Genomic DNA, 18,752 nt, shown 5'->3' with positions numbered 1-18,752 from the left:
CTGTCAATTTCGTTAACAGATTTCTAACGGCAGGACAACATTGAGTCGATTTTAAAACATTAGGGACTTAAATAGGATGATTCAAACGTTAGGAACAACTTTGAGACTTACCCCAAACGATGGGGACAAAAACAATACTTTATTCTTTCATTTTCTATGTTGATTTCTCCCAACACCCCTAAAAGGAAGAAAAATTGAAATGAAAAGGGATAAACAAGAACAAGAATATTGATATTGCTCAAAACTATGTCCTATAAAATTCTGGTCTTCCAACTATGCCAAGAGGATCCTTAAAATTTGCATGCCCTTGTCTAAGACTATAATAAAGAGTAATGATATGAAAGATGGAACAAAACCAAGTTTTTTTTCCGGGTGAGTTGGACAACATCTAATTCTTGATATTAGAACATCATAAATTTAAGGTTTAATTACTCTGCAGGTCTCTATAGTTTTACTAAATTTTTAATTAGGTCTCTATACTTTTTTTCTTTTCATTTAGGTCCCTATACGTGAATTTTTTTTTGCAATCAAGTCCCTGTTAACGTTTAACGTTAAAAAAAAGTTAGTGAGTTGTGAAATGACTTATTTACCCCTTTCTTCTCCCTATAAACAGATCTATGTCTGAATTATTTGAGGTTTCTCTTCTTCTCCTTTTTTATTTTTAATTTTCATCTTCCCCAAATTTATGGATCAAAGTCAAGGAACCTCATTCATTCTCTCTTCGGGAAGCTGTGTTTTCAGGAGCTCCAACCCGAAGGAAAGAAGACACCTGTATTTCTGTGGAGAGGTAGTAACCATCCGCCGTTCCTCAGCCGTTTCTGACCATGGTAGGAGGTATGTTACTTGTGAGAAGATACCAAAATACAATTTTTTTTGAGTGGATTGATGATTTTGAGTGGATTGAGGTTGATGACGGTGCAAAGAATAGGTGGCCAAAGAAAAAAGAAAGGCGGGTTCACTGTTTTTGTGGTGACACTTTGAGTCTTCAAATTTCAGAAGCAACAAAAAATCCTAATAGAAGATTTATTTCTTGCCCTAATAGAAGATGTAAATTTTTTGAGTGGGTTGATGAAGTTGGTGCAAGAAGTAACGTGTCTACTGCTGCTGTTGGAGTTGTTGGAACACAAAATTCTGCTAAGTTGGAGGGTGAAATGTGAAAATTGGATGCACAAGAAAGAAAGATAGAGAGACTAAACATGGAAATGGAGAGATTAATTGTTGAAGGCAGAGAAATAGATGCTTGTGTGGGTAGATTATGTGATGAGTTCAATATTCACCAAGAACAAGTTGGGAGATTGGATGACAGTATGAAAATTCAATGTAAAATGCAATATATGCTATTTATGTTTTTGCTACTCTTAATAATTGAAATGTGGTTTGCAAGATTTTAGAGTTATCTGTGCTATGAAATTCTATGTAACAGGTTCTATGGCTTCAATCCAATTAAAGCTAATTATGTTTAGTTTGAATGAATTTTGCATTTTGATGTATTTTATGTGTGTATAACAATAAAATGATAGTTGGAAAGAAACTTTATCAATGTGAATATTTAAAATTTCACAATTGACAACTTGCAAAAAAAAATGACCCGATAATATGCCACATATATTTTATTAAATAAGTGTTCCTGTACCCCTTACTAACACAAAATATCACAGCATAAGTGGTCATATATGTCACATACCTAATCCAAAATAAAGGTCCAAGAAGTGCAACAATTAAAAGTGGTCCAACCTAATTCCAAAATATCAAAATAGTGGTCCTATCCACATAATAAACAGTCGCCACAGAGACACAATTGAAAACAAAATATACTATATAATAGCAATCCCAATAACCTTAACTATAAATTTAATCATACTTCAGTCATCACTTAGGTCTATATGTAGAGTAGGTGCCCCTTTTTGCTTTTTCACTCTTACCTTTAGTCGCCCACTTCTCCTCACACCAAACACTTTTGTCTTGGGTAAAGATTAAGAAGATGCTTTAGGTGGTTGCTGAGAATTTGCACTTGCCACAACTAGAGGAGGCTGGGAGACTGACCCTTCAAGAGGTAAGGCTTGTTGTAAGGTGGCTGTGGTTGGAGCCTGAGAAGCTGAAGTTGCAGGTATGGAAAGTGGCTGAGTAGAGGCAACAACAACAGGTGTGGTGGATAACTGTTGTGAAGATGCAAGTGTGGTGGGAAGTGGTTGTGAAGATGCAGCTCTACCCCTTCCTCTACTCCTTTTCCTGCCCCATCACTACATTAATTAAAAAAGAAACAGAATCCATGTAAAATAGCATCATCACAGCAACAACAATCAACAATCAAGAATAAACAAAATTCATCATCCAATGTCATATTTTTAAAAATCTACTCCTATGCTTACTTTTCTTTTATATATTATTTTTCAACCATAGTAGATCCATTCAAGCACATAATTAAATTTTTTTATCATAATCAAAATCATCTCAATTCAGCATACATCCAGAACATGAAAAAAAACAAAATAATGATTGTGAAACCATCAACACAATTTATTATTTAAACATAAAAACTGTCATTGTTGTTCCTATCTTGCTTAAAGAAAAGACAAAAAAAAAAGTAAACAAAAAATAAGTTCAAGAATCTTATTATTAGTACCAATCAATTTAAAAGCAACGATACAAGATGAATCATCCAATAAAAAAAAAAAAACAAACAAGAAATAAGAATAGATATATAGATATTAGATACCAATACTCCCTAATTAGAGCTTAGGCAGCATATTAGCATTACTTTTAATGAGTGGGTGTGGGGCTTTCAAAGACCATACCAATGTGAGTAATATATTCAATTGACTTAACATGAGCACATAATTCACTTTAACCAAACAATAATATGAACATGCAATTCACTTAATGCACGCGCGCACACACACTTCACTTCAAATTCAATACTTCATCATGATCATCAGCTATATCCATCTATGAATGATCATGACTTTGGAGAGCATGATATATATGGTTAAATCGGTAATGCTTATACATTCAAAAAAGAACCGTCAAATTATGTATTTTCCAGAATAATTTGCAAATTTAAAAGTAACGCTCCAAATTAATTAACGCTGTTAAGAGAAACAAAACTAAACTATTGCAAACCATTAAATCAAAACAATCCCTATACATAAATATTGATACTGTAAACTCTAAATAAACCATTAAATCAAAACAATCCAGAAATCAATTCAACAAATACATAATCAACTAATGCCATAATTTTAAAGAAATAAAATTAGCATAAATATCAAATTTTAAAACTGAAAAAAGAGAGACTTTTTTGGTTACCTGTTTGCAGACAGTTCGAGTGCATGGAGAAGGAGTAAAGGCACAACGCGGGGATGGGAGGCCAGGCGCTACGAGGCTCGGCACGGTGCAGCGCGGTGACGCCAGGCGAGGAGCTTCACCGCGAGGGACGGCGACGCCTTGGATGGACAAGTGCAGAGGGAAGGAGGCAACGGACAGCACACCACCATGCGTTCGTTACAGTTGATGCCAGACACGGACGCCGCCGACGGACCAATGCAGAAGACGCAGGAGACACAAGAGATGAGAGCAACTTAAGGGTTTTTTCTTTGGGATGAAATGTGAGGGGTGCTTTTGGTATTTGAGAAAAATTCATATTAGTTCCAACTGGCCACTCCAGCTAAATGAGAAGAATATTTTTTTTTACCAAGAATATTCTATTATGTTAAGCATCGTACTGACGGCAGGGACTTAATTGAAAAAAAAATTAAGGTACATGGATCTAATTGAAAAGAAAAAAAGTATAGAGGCCTAATTAAAAATTCGGTAAAATTATAGAAATTCGCAAAATAATTAAACCTAAATTTAAATATACTACACAATACACACTCACATACACAACACTTTTAAAAAAATTTTAGTTACTACTTTGGTTTCAACCAATTTCAAATCCAAATATAATTAATTGTTCACCATGGCAATACCTGGACCACGGAACAAAAGAAAGTTGATTCTGAGTCCTCAAAGTCCTATGTGGCCTCCAAGATTTTGTCCAACTTGGCCCAATATGGGTACACTTCCAGCTCCAATAGCCCCTTACTTTATATGTTAGTGCATTATATTATCTTCACAAACTTGATGGTGATGGCATCCTGTCATCTCAAAAAATATGTTGACAATATATTATCTAAGCCTTTTAGTTCTCAAGCCCATCAAACATTATATTTTGTAATTTCATTTTTGAATTCTAAGTCTTTTATTAGTTAAGTTTAAATTAAATCAATTAATATATATTTGAGAAGAATAAACCTAAGATCTTAAAGTTTGTCAAAATGTGAGGTCAAACTCATTTTGCAATATTTATTTATTTAATTTGTGGGTAATTATTTATAATTTTGACAATCAAATATAACCAACAAATACGATTAAATTAATTGAAAATTAATTGTAAGACCGATTTGATTTAGGATAGAAATTTATTATCGATGAACTGATAAAACAAACTAGTAAACTAATCAAACCTATTCAATTTCTAAAATAATAAAATAGTAAATAAAAATTATTTTATATATAAATATATTTTATTATCTCCACTTTCTAACTAGATGTGAGATAAAATAAAGCTGCTCTTGCATTTTTGAAGGGTGAGAGTTACCATTGTAATTTGTAATCTACAACAGCCTTCTCAGTCAATGATGCATGAAATTTTTTTATTTTAAAGGTAATGAACCTTAGCTCACACGGTATTTCATGCCCTCTTCATTTTAAAGGTCAATTGAGAAAAAAAATTGGTAAATATGTGAAGAGTGTGAATATGTATTATACCTAAAATTATGAATTGTCTAATCTATTTGAGATACCCAAAATTGGAGGTTGTCTAATTCACCTGAACAAAATAATATGGTAATAAAGGGGCACAAGTAATGCACCAAAGAAAAACAAACATATACAGAGAGTACAGAGAGTACAGAGTAGCCTTTCAGGTCACAGTTACTACATTTTATACATTAACTTTTACTTTCTCTTTTAAGTTTTATTTTATTTCTCAGTTGATCTATTGTAGTTGAACAAGACATTAGTGTGTCCCCCCACATAAATGGAATCATATAAAAATTGTTACATCCCCTCTTGCTAGCTGCTAGCTACTTAGCCATATCTCTCTCAACTTTCCAAATTTGCTTGTCTTTCCACAAAAACCAAAGATGCTGCATGTTGTTTAAAGGAGATACCATGATGCCAGAAATTCATGACAGTGAGGTTCAATCAAAAGACAAGATATAATTGAAACGTGCCCCTAAGCAACAAACAAATCAGTATATATAGTGGTGTCCAACCAATGTTTGTTTTATTTTATTTTTCAGTACATGTTCTAGTGCCAATTTAATTAACCATGCCTAATGCCTATATATATATAGCATTGTGCTAAATACTAATGCATTTTTATTATTATCATTTAATTTTTTTTATCTTGGAATTTCCAATTATAATTATATATTTAATTTATTTGTTTGTTTTACTGAGTGAAGTCATTTCATTTTGTGCAACTATTAATTTTTTTTAGGATTCTGACTTCCATTATCCTAGCAAAGAATATAGGGTAATAATGTTTGATATTATAGTTTATTAAATCAGTGCTAAGTGGCCAAACTCAAAAAACAAGGACAAGGTGACACATTTGCTCACATGTAACAGAGCATAATAACCTATCAAAACTTTCAAAGGTCCTTTTCAATTAGAATATAAGAATATATATATTCTGTTCATTAACAGTTTGGAATATATAGTTTTATAGGAAATATTATTTTAATTATAATTCAGGACAATAAAGTCCACAAAATATGTATCATAAATTCATAATACATTATTATTAAGGAAAAAACTCTTCCTTATATATGAGCCTCTGGTGTCAAACTTTGATGGGGTCAGTTTCTTTTAGACAAAATAGTGATGAGCTAATGATATCGATAGATACATCATTATTATTATTATGGAGACTCAATTCATAAGAAAACGTTACAATGATGAGACTGAGATATTTTATTTTAGGTCACTTGGATAGAAGTTTCTGAAGGAAATTTCAAAGAATAAATAATGTACAATATAATGATTACGTATCAATATATATATATATATATATAGCAATTTAATTTGTAACATATACAAGTTGGCACTAGCTGGATAGAAAGGTTATTAAGACACATACATGATATGACTAATAAAAGGGTCCACTTTGGCATGAACACACTTTGATGCAATGCAACTTAAAGATATTGGGTTAGTCTTCAATTCCTTCCTACTCTTAATAATAATGCTTGGAGTAGTGTTTCAAAGTCCAACTTTTATTTTTTGCAAAAGCCTTCGCTTCTTGCCTTCCACTACCGCTTTGAAGTGCCAGCTGAACAACATACTGAGTTTAAAAGAAGTAGTAATGCTAACCAACTCGGATTGGTTTAGTATTTAGCTTTTTAATTGGTTTAAGTAAGTATTAAAAATTTAAATTTTATTTTATGTATATAGTAATTTATTGAATAATAACAATTTTTTAAATAAAGCTCAAATTTACGCGAATTAATTAATATGTTAGGTTAAAAAATATCGTAGGAGAAAAAAATAGTATTGTTATTCCTACTTTATTTTAGAATCTATCTGAAGTATCAATTTTAAAATTCAATTTAAAGATAAAGAAAATAGAATAATAATTAATGAATACTTCACAATTTATTGAATAATTACAAACTAGGTATTTAGAAATGATATACTAAATTTTTTTCATATAGTATCCCTTAACTTTTTTTTATAGGTATTTTTTAATAATCTGACAAGCTAAAAACTAACCCATTATAAAGTTGAATTTTTATTTAAGAATTTATTATTAATCAATAAATTATTACCTGAAGCGAAATTTAAACCTTTCATTTTTAATTATACATTAAGAAACTAATGTGTATTGTCTAAAACTGAGACATTCAAGTCTAACACGAATGAGATCGAATAAGTCTAAGTATGGAGGAGACGTGATGGCATCTCTTCACTAAGGACTCTTATGTTTTTTCTTATTAGATAGGATTAAGAAAATTAGTTCATTGTGAATTATGATCCACAAGCACTAATACGAATATGAGACAAAACAAAATACTAGACATCCAGACATACAGACATAAATTTTAATAATATTTTAATATTTTATTGATATTATAATATAAATTAATTTTTTAATTATTTTTATTGTTTTTATAATTATATAAATATTTAAAATATTTTTAATAAATAATAATGTATATTATTTTTAAATTTATTTCAAGAATATATATTAAAAATAAAATTAAACACACTAATATGTATGTAATAGTTTTTTTTTTGTGACTAAATAGAAAAGATAGAAAAAAAAAACAAAACCAAATTAATTGGCTAGATTCATGTCTAAATTTATTAGATGTTGAAATTCACTTTATGGTTGACTTCAATTCGAGTGAATGTCCGCGTCAGAAGCAGCTACTTTAGCCATACAATCCACAACACTATTTGCATTTCTCTGAATTAAAAGAATAGAAACTCTCTAATTCTAATTTATAGTATTTAAGTATATTTAAACGTGTCTGGAGAATAATTTATTTTTATAAAGTTTATTAGGTCATTAATTACATTTATTTTTTTATAATTATTTACGCAATCAAAATAAAAAATAATTATTTTACTAACGTATGGTTACATGATTAATTAGATATATGTGTAAAATTATTAATAATACATCAACGTTAAATTCTAGTGATGTTTTTATTATTTTTTTTAGAATAAAAAAAAGTGTTATGACGCATAAGCTGAGGGAGAAATTTGAAATTTAATGTGAATTTCTTTGATAAGAAACAACTTCTTGAAAGAATAGACTTTTAATTAAACATCATTTTTTTCATAAACTTTAATTTAAAACTCTATCTCACATGTTATCTATCTAGCTAGCTAGTAGTTCTAATTCTGGTATTTCTTGAGCACTCATTTATTTGAGGATTTGAATCCTTTAAGGTACATGCTCCATCGCTGTGTAAAAAGAACTCTATTAGCAATCCAAATTCTTACTCAAAAGGCTAGCTAGAAATTAACTTAAAGAACTAAACCAAAATCCTCTTTAAAATGGGAACGTTTTTTAATGAATATGCCAATACACTACAATAAAAAAACATTTTTAGTAGCATATTATTTTTAACGCTAATAATATAATAGTTATTATATAATTATCATTATTACTATGTTATAATAATAATAATAATATATTTTTTGTGACTATTAAAAAAATTGTATTGACAGTTATATAAGTATTACTAAAATTTTTTAGTAATAAAATTTAAGACATCTAATTTTTGAATACCAATAAATATATTAAATATTATTTTTATTATTATTAAAAATAAAATAAATAACCGTTAAAAAAAAATTCTGATAGTGAGGTGGTGGTTTTCTAATAGAACAAGAAATTAAAAGGAGCTGAGGGGGGAAAAGAACAAACAAAAAGAAGTGGGTTTAGAATGAATACTTGTCCCCTAATAGCATAATAAAACTGGTGCAAATTAAATGGCTGAACATAAATGTATCTAAGTCATGATGACCAAACCCACTTACAAGTGTTCAATTTGCATACCCTTCAGAGCACAACACACTATGAACGAAGCTAATAATATAAGGCCATTCACTACTTACAATTATTCTAACCTTTGATGAAGTTTTTTTTTTTTTTTTTCTTTTGGTATTCACTTTTGACGAAGCTTTTAATTTGGACCTTCCGGCTTTCCCTGTTAACTAACAATTAAAAATATAATTATTTATATATATATTTTTTATTTTTTTCTATTATCAATTTATCTTTTTAAAAATAAAAAATAATATAATAACATAATATCAAAGTATTATGATCTAAAAATTTAAAATTTAATCTTTATTGATTCTAAAAGAAAGAAAATATAATATCATAACATTATTACTATTTACAAATAATTTTATGACACTAAATTAGTTATGGACTAATTATTTCATGACATGTTATAATAAATGAATATGCCACAATTTACAACTTATCAATATATAATAGCTAGTATAAATATAAGATGATGAATAGAACTATAGAAGGGTCTAATGCATAGTCATAGGTGATGAGAAAGATGTCCCATACATATAATTACTTTATTGAAAGTACCACGGCGATGCATGCTAGCTAAGTCACTGAAAAAGAAAACAATATAGAGTGTATCTGGACACAATGTATGAACTCTCAAGATATCCAACAACTTTAATGGGACAAACATTTTCTCTTAGTGGCATTGCTTCAGACTTTGTCATGAAAAATCATATATGGAGAGAAAAGGTTCAGAGACAAGGTCATAAATCATTATATCTTAAGTTCAGTACCTTTGTCCTATATATGTCTCTTCTCATCTTCACCTAATAATAGTGATTTTTCACTGTTTCAACAACTAGAACATACCCAAAGAAAATACTATGTGCCCAAAGAAAAAAGGCTAGTACAGTAGGATAAATATATAGTTTTCTTTGTTGAATTACATTTTTATAGATTATATAGGGTGCTAGAGATTGAGCCCTGGTGTGAGGTGTGAAGTGTGAACTAGTAATTTTCTTTTCTCACAGTATTCTTGAGTTTGACAGATTAAGGAATAATTTATCGCAAATCTGAATTTCGACGTTGATGGCCAATAAATTATTACATGCACAAGGTGAGATTAAAACCTTCAATATTTATTTAAGCAGACGAGTGAGTTGACTACTTGACTAATTCAAATGGACTAATTAGTATTATTAGGATGATTAGAGTAAAGATCCAATCCGGTCCTTGTCCATTTTTACGAAAGACAACACGATCTTTGTCACACAAAAAAAACGGACACTTCGGTTCTCAATCTTTTTATTTTGGGATAATTTGATCTATTTGTTAAAAAAATTGTTAAATAATAACAAAAATTAATTTTGTGGGGGTTTATTATTTGTATTTTGTGGGGAGTTTTAAACTCCCACAAAATTCTTTTTAATAATATAACTAATTACTACCATTACCTTCTTCATCCTCATTATTATCACTCCTACCTCTATTATTTTTATTGTGTAACCATACTTTATCATCATCATTATCTCCTATACCGCCATCATCACCAATACCAATATTATCAACATTAAAGTTCTCTTCTTTCATTTCTTATTCGATATTATTTTTTTTCTTTAAAAAGTATTGTACTACAATTACTTTTTTTTGCAACATCATTTTTATCAATGATTTTTTTTCACTTAACTATCATTGGTGAAGAAATTGTTTAAAAACAAATTTATTAATAGTTTATGGAAGTTTAAAACTTCCACACAAAAAAAACCCACAAAATTAATTTCTATTATTATTTAACAATTTTTTTAATAGAAGAACCGTATTATCCCAAAATAAAAAATTGAAGATCAAAGTGTCTCTTTTATTTAAAAAGGAATCATTTTGTCCTTCGTGAAAATAGACAAAAACCAAATTAAATGTTTACTCGGATGATTAAGTAGCTTTTGTTAGTCCATTTAGGCCTAAATCCGGTTTTGTTAGTCCATTTAGGCCTAAATCCGTTTAGGCTCCCAAAATGGATGGGTTGGTTTGTTTAACTTGTGGGTTACTCTCTCCCATCCGTGTTAAAGTATTTTTTCATTTTTAATTTAAAAAAATGTTTCAAAATCATTGTCTATTTTTTATGTTAAAATGTTGTTGTATTATATTTCTTTTTTTAAATATTTAGATGTCGTTAAATATTATAAAATAATTTATTAAAATTAATCTATTATTCTTTTCAATTTGTATGCGTGTTTTTTTTTTATTTTTGAAAATGAAAGTAGTATTTATTTACATATAAGTATATCGCTAATGTTAACTATTGCTATATAATAGTGTGTTTGATGACCTAAGATGGATTCATAAGTGGGGGAAAAAAAGTCAAAGAGGACTCGGCATTAATCGATTTAATTGGGTTTTGGTCCACACACTTGTCTAAATATGTCACTGATTGCATGACTCTATCCTTCATAATTCTTTATTGCTAATTATGACGTTCTTTTGTGCTTTATCTCATTCACTTCGAAAAAACATCCTCATTAGCTAACCCCTGAAATATGTTCCTGATTAATTAAAAGTTGTCAAAAACAATCAAAGAGCCAACTAGTAATAATTAAGCTTGTAACCTATACACTATAGTCAACAAGCCAAGCATGCCTTTTATCATTTAGGGCATGGATTATTTAATCAAACACATGACATTGTATATGTGTGCACTATGTTATTATTAATGAGTTTAATTTTAATGGACTACTAATATAAAATATTTTATATAATTATTATTTAATTATATTCACGTAAATTATATAAAAATTAGTCATTTTTATTAATATGACGTTATATAATTAAATATATATATTAAATTATTTTATACTAAAAATATATTAAAATTAAATTCTATTAATAATAGGGTGTTATTGGGATTTGATTGACTGTATATTTGATTACAATAGCATTGTAGAATAATTTCAAAATATGATCATTACTACTTTATGTCCAATGAAGTTAGCATTATAATAACCTGAAATCTTGGTGGGTTATGGCCGGCCTAACAATTTTACCATTATAAAAATAATGAAACTCATGAAAAATAGGTCAACCAACAATTAAGCTAGCTAGTGTAGTGTAATTGATGATTAAATAAGTGTATAGTTGAAAACAAGTGTTATACTATTTGTATATTCGTACAACAGCATGCGGGGATAAGAAGCTGGATGGTCCATATATATCAATTATATAAATTATTATCATCCAAGTCTATTATAGTTTGAACTTTGTAGTCGACAAAATTCTTAACTTCTTCCACATGTCACATTCACCAAACAATAAAGAAGCTAAAGGTAAGTTAGTGACAATGGAAATTAAATTTATATTCACAAGCTTGTGCTGTGTGTGCAGTATACAATTACTAAGTTCATGCAATAATTTGACATGCAAAAAGTATATAATCAACTGTAGTGTATTCTATTGAAAAAAGAAAAAATGGTTTACTCTTAAGAGCCAAAGATTGCTATTTGTGAATTAATGTCATAATATCCAGCCATGTAACATAATATTTTAAGAGAAACTGTTGGGACTTGAAAGCAGCAATTTTTAGTTTTTTTTATTATTATTATTTGATTAATATAAATATTAAATTATTTTTAATAAATAAATTATATTAATTTATATGTATAAAATTTTAATAAATACAAATATAAATTATATATTTTTTATGTATAAAATATTTGTAAATATAAATGTAAATTATTGATAATTAAATATTAATAAAAAATAATAATATTTATTGGTCATATAATATTATATAATCGATTATTATAATTAGTTGATTAATTAGCACTTGTTCGGTTTTTATTCCATTACGTACTGTACTACTACTGTTAGGCACCTAAGATATGAATTCCTTTAATTTATTGTCATCTGTCACAAACCTTCTGAACTATACAAATGATATAATTCAGGATCACAAATTAAAATCAACAAATATTATCCATTCTAATTTAAAAAAAAAAGAAAGAAGAAATTAAAGGAATAATGAGTACTGAAATTCCCACATTCACTTAAGAGGAACGGACCATGGTTCTCCAAGTGGAATAGGTTTCCACCTTCAACGTATAGATACGAATTTATATTCAAACTATTACTGAAATGACAAATCAGTGAAATCACAGTTTGATCCCATTTCTTCTTTGCTGGATTGCTAGCTACTTAATTCAAATTAGAGAAGATGAACCTTACGTGTCACACTTTAGTTTTATGTCCATAATATTCTTCAGATATTGTACAAGTAACAAACATCTACTCTTAATACACTTGATAACTATTTGCTTTGCTTAAAATTATTTTATAGTAATGTCTTTAATTTGACTAGCATCTATATATAGCTTTTGTGGATTCCATTGTTTGGAGATTTTTTTTCTTAATTTTGCATTTTAAATATGTATAATATATGTAATTCCATTTCATCACATACATGAGAAATTTTCTAAATTAGGCAATAGAGTGCAAGTACTAATAATTTGTACAATGCAATGAATATAACTCAAATATGCGGAGAATTATATATACGCAATATAAAGTTTGAGAATTTAATTGTATTGAAATTGCTTTTCCAGCAAGAAGAATAATTATTCAATGATCTCATATTTCTATCGTCTATTTGGTCAGTCAGATAGAGAGAAAAAAAATAAACGAAGGAGAGAGTGGGAATAAGTGTTTGAGGACAAAACACGGGAGGATGACGATCATGTCACGAAAGAGAAAAGGGGAGCGTGAAGATGGGCGTGTATTCGGTGTCAAAAAATTCTTTTTCAGAGAATTTTTTAAAGATTTTAAATGTCTCTTTTGGAGATAAAGTTATTGGTGTAGAAAATTTCAAGGTCTTTGCACTTGTAGAATCTCTTTCTGGAGATAGTATAGTGACGATGGTAGGTAAGTAGGGTAATTCTCAACCTTTGTGTGTTAGCTTCACAAAAGATGCGAAACTCTACTTAGCAGAACCTTATAGAGATGTCTTAGTAATCAAAGTCTTAGATAAGAATTACAGTTACACAACTCTTTCACATAAGTTTTGAATGACTTGTCACATCAAAGATGTCTTCGATTGTCTAGACATTGAGTTTGGGTATTTCCTAGCGAAATTTGATGGCGTTGAGGATTGGGATGAAGTCATGTTTGGTGGTCCGTGATTGATAGAAGGGCATTATGTTGTTGTAAAACCATAGTTGTAGATTTTTGGCCATGTGAAGAATCCTTTGAATCAACGCTTGTATGGATTTAGGTTTCGGAGATTCCAATCTGGTGCTACCAAGAGCAGGTTATGATGTGCATTGCTTTTGCAATAGGTGTCCAATCAAAGTGGACATGGTCACTAAATTAGCAGAGAGAGGAAGATATTCCCAGCCTGTGTTCAAATAAATCTGGCATTACCAGTAATCTAGAATATTATTATGGAAGAGGTAACTTATGCAGTGGAGTAAGAAAGTCTAAATCGGATATGTGCTTCTTGTGCACGTTATGATCATGATAAGGCACAATGCTTGGGTAGAAACAAATCGGAAGAAAAGGGTGTTGATCCTGGCACCGCCAAAAATTAGGTTAGTGGAAAGTCAACGCCAATTATTAATAAAAAATTCGAAGATCAAATACAACGAAATATGTTGTAACAGGTGTGCTTATTGGCGAGGATCACAGATCTAATATGAATGAAGATTTATTGGCTAATAACTTGCATGAGGTTAATGTAACACCCTAAGTTATGCAAGGGAGGAGGAGGTACGCGTGAAGGGGAAAATGAGTAGCACTAAAACATTTGAATATGAAATAATATCTTAACCATGAGTACGGTTCAAAATGAAACACTTAGAGGAAATTATAACCAGAAAAGAAACTAATTACGTCCTAAACTAATCTCGTCGAAGAAGCTCCCATACTTGTATCCTATCCTATCCTTGATCAGGACCCTTCAGTTATTCACGAATCGAGGTACCAGAGATCTCCCTCCAACACCTTTCGCGCAGTGAAGATCCGGTTCCGTTGGGTGGGGTGAACCAAAACTCGACGAGGTGCCGAAGTGGGGGAAGAGGGCACATATTCCACCTTTGGACTTCCGCAAGGGTCCAACTCCTCCTCTGGATCCTCCTCCATGGTGTCTTCCTTCTGGCTAGGGTTGTCGGATTTTCTCTTCCTCGGTTTCGGAGTCGGACTCAAGGTGTACCACCTTAAATGACCGCTTCTTAGATGCTGAAGCGTTCCTATCTAGGAAGGTTACGACGGGCAGCTGGGGTTCTTCTTTCACGAACTCTTGACCTAAGTAGATAGTTTGGAGCACGGTAGTAGTGGTCGCAACTACCCACGCGTGCTTTTAGGGGTCATACTTAGAAGTTACCTTCGGGGGCACTGCGTCGTCTCTATCCGATGTGCCATGTTCCTCTGGAAACAGTATGGGAAAAGAAAGGGAATGAGAACCTAACGTCTCAGTAGGAGTGCTATGCAACACCTCCATATCCATCTCCAGTCCTCGTGCGGGATTTTTAAAAAGAGACGTATAATACGGCATGTAATATGCATCTTTCTTGTAGAACATGTGTGCAAAAAGGAAAAGCATATAGGGAAAATCTAAGGATAACATCCTAAGTAACATCAACATAATCATATATAACTCTTAAAAAAAACTAAAAATCAAACTTTCATTCATGCTTTCTTCTTTCTTAACTTATAACTTTTATGGAAGGTATTGAGCTCAAACCGGTATAAAACGAGAGTCACCTTCCCTTACCGAAGGTTCTTATCTCGAATGTCTTGGCGATCACCTTCCCTTACCAAATGATCATCTCGATCGATCACCCTCCCTTATCGAGGGATCATCTCGATATCTTGTCTTTGGAGGTCACCTTCCCTTACCAAAGGGTTATTCCCTCAGTTCAATTTACAATCAAGGTTATTTAGACATACACAAGAAAAGAATTATATCAACAAAGATATCTTATTATATAAAATTGATGGGAGTCCCCTTCCCTTACCGAAGGTTCCCAAAAGTTTGCCGATCACCTTCCCTTACCGAATGATCATCTCGATTATCTTGTCTTTGGGGGTCACCTTCCCTTACTGAAGGATCATTCCCTCAGTTCTTAACAAGTAGGATTATTTAGGCATATACAAGAATGGATCATGCAATAGGAGAGGCATATATCATGATAAAATAAGCATGTTTGAATAAGATTTTATACGAAAGTAGATACTCTCGTCCCTAGAGGGGTATTAATAATATAAAATAAATTTACATTATAAAAATAGGATATTTTAAATAGTTGAATAAAATAGTTATAAGAGAGCATTTACTTTTTAACTCAAGGAAATATTAATATTAATCTAATGGTATAAAAGTCAATATAATTTTATGTAATAAATTGGGGGATATTAATTAGCTGAATAAAACAATTATAAGGAAACATGTACTCTTCACCCTAAGAAGATATTAATGATATAATGTATAAAATATAATCTAAGTGCATATTGTAAGAAAGTGGGTATTTGACTTGAATTAGATATTATAAGAAACATGTACCCTTGATCTTTAAAATAAAGGAGCAATAATAACATAATGATATAAGGGGTCATTTAGTTGCATATAATAAAATAGGGTTCCTTGAACAAGACACAAAAAGGAGCATGTACTCTCAACATTAAAGGAATAATAATAATGTAACGGTATAAAAGGTCATGTAAGGACACATAGTAAAATTAGGGAATGTTAAATAATTTAATAAAACGTTTTAAATGGGCATATACTCTCGACATGAAAGGAATAGTAATTAAAAGGTCATGTAAATGCACATAGAAAAGATATGGGATACATATTAATGGATTCAAGAGAGTATAATTGACATAATAGATAACCATGCTCAAGGTAGATGAGAGATAAGCAAAGAATAATTCATGTCATAAAATACATGAAAGATGATAGCCATGCATGGATGGAAGAAAATAAAACAGAGCATACTACATGTCAATATAAGTAAGAAAGGCATAATTCCCTACACTTTTTCTTAACGCTTCTTCGAGCTTGTCTCTTGTATTTGCCCACAGAATATTATTTCTTTGTAGAGAGAGAAGGGAGATGATTAGTATTTGAGAGGAGTGATTTTCTACCTATGGGTTCTCCCCTATTTATATACATCTGGGGATAGGGTGGTTGGGATATTTTAAATTTGAAACGGAGGGTGATTACTAGGTTCCTATCCATAAATTCAAAATTCTAAGCTTATTTTCTAACTGATTTTCAAATTCGAATTTGATTTTGTTTATTGGCGAAGATCACAAATCTAATATGAATGAAGATTTATTGGTTAATAACTTGCATGAGGTTAATGTTAAAAAGGCATGCAGGAATGAAGAAGTGAACTAGGAGCAAGTATTAAGGAAGGAAAAATATAAGTTGGGCCAAAAATAAATTTTTAAAGCCCAAGAAAAGGATACTCAAGCAAAGGTTTAGTTAGGAAAGTAAGGCCCACGTTGCATACTCTTCATGCTGATGGGTCCGCTTTTTCACAAGCCAGTGTCAGATTTCAAACCGTGTCGCGAGTGAAGAATGGAAATGTGTCTGCGATGCCGTCCTTTCATTAGACCCCAGCATAGCCCCGCGACTCCTCCCTCCGAAAACGGCCAAGACCATCATTCTTATAGAGCTCGCCGAAGGAGAATAATGGAAGCACGATGGGGGGACGCTTCCAAGAAGGTTGCTTTAGCGGCAGTACCGTCGAGGATGGAAGTCTCGCCATCGAATGATGCAATGAGGGAAGATAGGAATAAGGGGACCGCCTATGAGAGATCGACAAAAACAACATGCGAGGGAGGCTGTCCCATGATTCAAGCCTCATCTTGAGGTTGGTAAACCATTTTTACATTCACTGTTGTTCTATTATTCTATCTTTATATTATGGATAGTTTAAATATAATAGTTTGAAACATTAGGGTGCATCTAATAAGTTAGCCTGGGTGAATTGTAAAAAGTTTGTTAAAAAATTTAAACCTATCTTTTTTTATTGTGGTTAATACTTATTGCCATTTTCAACACTTAAAACTGTTTTAGAAAAGACTTGGTTATCATTATATTAGTACAGTGGAGCAATAGGACCTAAGGGGTATATGGTTCCTTTGTACAATGCCGGATACTTGCTACAAATAGGTATATGCTTTTGATCAGTGTGTTATGGTGGAGGTTCAGTTAGATAATATGATTTGGAGGTGTAGTGGTTTTTATGATAGTCCTCATTTTAATACCAGAGTTCTTCTATGGGATTATCTTGTGTCCCATTCCTCGTCTTTTCTGTGGTTTCATAAATCTAGAGAGTAGTGGGTGAAATTCAGAAATAGAAATACCAATTTCTTTCATGTTTAAACTCTGGTGTTGAAGTAGCATAACAAAATTCATGGTCTCTTTCTCTAGGATGGGGTGTGAAAAACAGATTCTGATGTCCTTTGCAAGGAAGTAGGGGTGTCCATGGATTGGATTGTATCTGCAGATCCACGGTAAATATCCGCATCTGATCTGGAAATTTCGAATATGATTCGATTCGCACCCTTTGTGGACCGGATCGCGGATATCTGCTCTACATCCGCGTATCCGATCCGCGGATTCGCAGATCCGCACAATAATAATTAAAAAATAAATAAATATATATATATGTTTGGCATTATATTTACTTGTTTGTATGTTTTAGTTAGTAATTATTATTCATATATTGTATTATTTTATTTTTGTTATTTAGAAAGAGTTTGATTAAAAATATTTTAGGAATAAATAAGTTTAAAAGTATGAAAAAAATATTTTTATTGAATTTTTTTACATAGAAATATGATTAAAAAGAGAAGATTTAATCATGCGGATATATTCAATATCTGATATCCGATATCCGATCCGCACATTTGCAGATCGGATCGGATCCAGCACTAAAGTGTGGATATCATATCCGATCCGATCCGATGGAAATTGTGCGGATCGGATCAAATTTTTGACCATATCTGATCCGATCCGATCCGCGGACACCCCTACCAGGAAGTTGAGTCATTTTTTAAAAGCTTATTCGGCTAATTGGTGGATGTAGATTTGAGATGTTTTGGTGAAGTGTCGCTTCCTTCCCTGAATGAGGACACTTATTATAACCTTACAACGCCAGTTACATTGGAG

The 18,752-nt window shown here is 31.0% G+C and overlaps 1 long non-coding RNA gene across 1 annotated transcript; it reads right to left on the bottom strand.

Moving 5' to 3' along the window:
* Positions 1-1,584: 1,584 nt before the first annotated feature.
* Positions 1,585-3,640, bottom strand: LOC140175012 (uncharacterized). The gene is made up of 2 exons (XR_011865187.1): positions 3,307-3,640; positions 1,585-2,240 (listed from the first exon to the last, which is right to left on the bottom strand). It is a non-coding gene; the product is annotated as an uncharacterized lncRNA (long non-coding RNA).
* Positions 3,641-18,752: the final 15,112 nt, after the last annotated feature.

This window comes from Arachis hypogaea, chromosome 9, assembly GCF_003086295.3.
Source record: "Arachis hypogaea cultivar Tifrunner chromosome 9, arahy.Tifrunner.gnm2.J5K5, whole genome shotgun sequence".
In the NCBI taxonomy this organism is placed as follows: domain Eukaryota; kingdom Viridiplantae; phylum Streptophyta; class Magnoliopsida; order Fabales; family Fabaceae; genus Arachis; species Arachis hypogaea.
This window is presented reverse-complemented; position numbering and strand designations above follow the sequence as displayed.